The 4,145-nt window shown below is 35.4% G+C and overlaps 1 non-coding gene across 1 annotated transcript; it reads right to left on the minus strand.

The window, feature by feature from the left end:
- Window positions 1–1,717: 1,717 nt before the first annotated feature.
- Window positions 1,718–1,789, minus strand: TRNAE-UUC (transfer RNA glutamic acid (anticodon UUC)). The gene has a single exon. It is a non-coding gene; the product is annotated as a tRNA-Glu (tRNA).
- Between the last annotated feature and the right edge of the window lie 2,356 nt (window positions 1,790–4,145).

A 4,145-nucleotide genomic window follows, 5' to 3' on the forward strand; every position in this document is an offset into this window, starting at 1 on the left:
CTCACTGGCAGGGCCGGATGCTGAGGAGCCATGTATCTGCTCAATGGCCCTGCCTCTGATTGGTCCAACAGTGGACACAAGACAACACTGGCCTATCAGATTCTCTTTCCAAAGCATTTTAAATGTTGAATGTAGAGACTTAGTACCTTAATCATTTTAATGACAGTGTATTAGGAAGTCATATCCATTAACTCTCACAGTTGAGTTCTTCACAAATATCTTAATTTACATACTTCACAAGGCTTAGTTTTTCAGATCATCCTTGGGTTACATAATATACCTCAAAACTTGGCCAATGTGTCCTTTTGTTGGCCTAAGAGGAGTTGATTTTTTTCATTTTAAAAATAAAATAAAAACACACGGCTCAAATGTATTGCCATCAGAGTAATCTATTTAGGAGAGTATTTCTCAACCAAGACTACGCATCAAATATGCTTGGGTAACTTTTTTCAAAATACGTATTCCTTGATTCTATCTTTAGAGATTCTGATTTAGTAGATAAGGAGACACCATTATTCTAACCTGTACCTGAGGCTGTTGAAGACAAACTAAAATATGATTCTGATCATGTCACTCACTGCTTGTGGTTGACTTTAGTAATGGCCACAAACCTTTGCAGCCCTCTCTTCAAGAGGTGGATCCCTCTTTGCACCCACAGAGCCATGGCTTGTCTATCACTGAGACTTGTTTTGACCAATAGGTGACAGTGTGCCAATATACATACATCGTATATGGTGCTAAAAATTAGTATAAAATGAAGACTACTTATTATTTGCCTTCTGATTTTTTTCTTTAACTCCATTGCCCATTATTGCTTGATTCTTACTTTATTTCCTAGTAATATCACATGGCTTGTAATATAGCAAGATATTTATACCTTATGCTATTTCCTTTAAACTAACTTTCTTTCCAACATTCAGTAGCCAAATGTTACACATTCTTTAGACTTCTTGTTATTTCATCCAGAATGACTACCTTGAAACATGAAATTAGATGATATGCCCCATATCAGTTCTCACATATCACATTGGTCTATTTCCATGTTAACACTTAATGCCCTACATTATAATTATTTTTCAGGATTAGAATCTACAGTTAGATTGTAGCTCCTTAAGGACAGGGGCCATGTTTATTCATTTTTGTGCCTGGCACAAAATGAATTATAAGTATTTGTTAAATGATACTATTATGGAATTTGGTAATCTGTAATCTAAGGTGTGAAGACAATGAAAATGGAGGAATGCAGTTATATTTATTGAGCCACTTCTGCAATCCAGGAAGTATGATAAGAATTTAGAATGATACCACATGTAGGATGAATATTCAAGGAGTTCCCTGTATGCTCTATGGCAGAACTGCTTAGCTTCAATTCCCCTTACACGTTTCACATGCAAATACACTATTATTTCCCACAACCCTGCTGACTGGTGGCCTAGCATGAATCTCATGGCTCAAAGCATGTTAAGGTATTATTGATTAACATATCAAGAAGCTGGCAAGAGCAAAACAATGAATCCTTCTCTATCATACTAGAGTCCTGGAGGACTTAGCTCTCTCTGCTACTTGAGTCCCAGCAAACTTCGTCAAGGACCTACATGCTATCCTTGAAAGAATGGTGGAAGTTACCTTGAATTTGGAAAGGATGGAGAAAAGACAAACCATCTTTTTTTTTTTTTTTCTTTTTTCAGTTTTGGCCCCACAGCTTCCAGGATCTCAGTTCCCCAACCAGGGTTTGAACCAGGGCCACGGCAGTGAAAGTGCCAAATCCTAACAACTAGACCACTGGGGAACTCCCCAAACCATCTTTTTTTTTTTTTTTTTTTTTTTTTTTTTTTTTTTAACATCTTTATTGAGGTATAATTGCTTTACAATGGTCCCCAAACCATCTATTGATTGGCATTCAGCCACATGTTAAACTGAGAATTATATTTTCTGCACATTTATCACACACACCAATAGATGAGACCATGGTAAGAGCAGAAAGCACCAGTTAGAAATCTATGAGGCTGCTGGGGGTGACAGGCTCATTTATGAGCAGGACCTGGCCTGGCTGCAACAGGCAGACATGGTCATGGCAACCATATTTTTGTGTAGGCTATGAGCTGGGTCGGAGTGTGGCCCTCAATAAACAAATCCTGTGCCTGTTCCACCTGCAGTCTGGCCAAGGGCTTTCAGCCATGATCCAGGGGACAGCAAATGCCTGGTGGTTCCAGGTGTGGGACTACGAAGAGGGAGGCGGCGGAGGTCATGCTGGATCCGTGCTGTGAGGCTGGTCCTTCCATGCAGGTGGTTGCCTCCCCAACCCAACATTTGCCTCAACCCCACCTTATTAAATTTTTCTGATCGCAGAAACAACAACAACAGAAACAAAACAAAAAGCACTTTTTGGCTTATTTTACTACTTCTACTATTACTACTACTCCTAATGATAATAATAAATCATAAAGCTGAAATAAAAGCTAAACTAAATTATATGCGAGGGAAAAGAAGCTCTATGCTAGGGCTACTCCAGGCACATTTTATGTATGGTCAAGGTACCTGAGGGTTAAAACATTTAAAAAATCAATTTCTAACAAACAATATTAGTAAAATAGAGGAAATAGTTTAAAATGTAAAACTGATAGATTTGTTCTTCAAAATCATATATAGCCCGTCATACATTCTGAAAGTGTAAAATTCCCTAGAAAAGGTATTTCAAATAAGTACATTGGCATCAATTACTTAAGGAATAAATTAATTTACTCTCTAGGGCTGAAATTATGGACAAGACATTAAACTGGTAGAAGGGCAATATTAACACTAATCTCATAAATATATGGTACTATAAATTGCAATTCTATAAACATTTAATAAAAGTTCACCATCAAAATATTATTTTATCCATAATTCACATATTATTTTTTACTCAACTACTAAATTACAAAATCTTATATTCTTTGAGGGATGAAACGAGAATATTTTTCCTAAAAAATCGAAAGTTAATCTGCCATTTAAACAATATATATATTCTCAATCATTATTTGATGTATAATCTTCGAAGATTTATAGTCTCTTCTCTTGAATTAAATGCTGTTATTGAATGTTTTGCATTTAAATGCTCGTGTTTGCTTTAGTTTAAATAAGTGTGTTGTCTCTGCAAGCAGTGTTTTCACATAAGCATCAGCATTTTGTTCCTGAGAGTCAATGAGAATTTAATAATGTGTAACACACTGAATCTTATCTTATCCATCTCTAAAATTAAAAGAAAAAGAATTATCCCTACAATTCAATATGTGAATTGCACATCTAATGGCAATCTAAATGTATGTATTTCTCAGATTATAACCGAGAATGTGCATTGTTTATATACTTCAATTAATATTTAAATTGATGTATATATAATTTTTGGTCTTCTGAAATAAAATATCACTAATTCTAACAATAAGTTAAAGTAAGTTTAAATTTGTTCTACCAAGGATAATCTTTTAGTTATTTATGGAAGATTTTCAAATATGGTTGGGGCACAGTATGTTCCAGAAGGACCATTAGTGTATTAATCCGTACAAATAGAGATGATGGGTTTTGAAAGTAAATCTTTTTACGTGGTTTTATAACTTATAAAAGCATAACTAAGTATGCAACCGTCCTTTGGAGAGAGGCTAATTGAGAATTCATGAACTATCTTTGTCAGCCAAAGTCCCTACATCTCTTCCCTCTCTTATTGCAGACACAAAGGTCAGGGGTTGTATTTTTCAAACTGAAAAGCAAAAATGATAAAAACAACTGTCTAATTGCCAGTAAGTTTGAAAATATGGAGCTATTTCCTCTTGAAAGGACATATTTGCAACTAGCCTAAAAATATTAATACTACGTAAATTGCTTTTAAAGTCTCTATGTGTGATTTAAGTCATCAGGCTTCATGTTCTAGAGCATAAACTTGCTTGGAAATTTATTTATAAGGCACTGGAGGAGGATACTACAAAAGTTTAACTTGAAAGATTAGAAGGGAAGCCTGCTGGTCAAGGAACCAAATCCAAGACAGATCTTGGGAAGAAAGGGGTAAGGAAGTTGGGGAACATGTTTTGCAAGAGTTTAAGGGAGAATAATTCGTCACATATCTAATGAAAATAGACCAATGTGGGGAAATGCAAGCAGATAATAAATGG

The sequence above is a fragment of the Lipotes vexillifer genome, unplaced genomic scaffold (genome assembly GCF_000442215.2).
Source record: "Lipotes vexillifer unplaced genomic scaffold, Lipotes_vexillifer_v1.1 scaffold1350, whole genome shotgun sequence".
Taxonomy (NCBI): domain Eukaryota; kingdom Metazoa; phylum Chordata; class Mammalia; order Artiodactyla; family Lipotidae; genus Lipotes; species Lipotes vexillifer.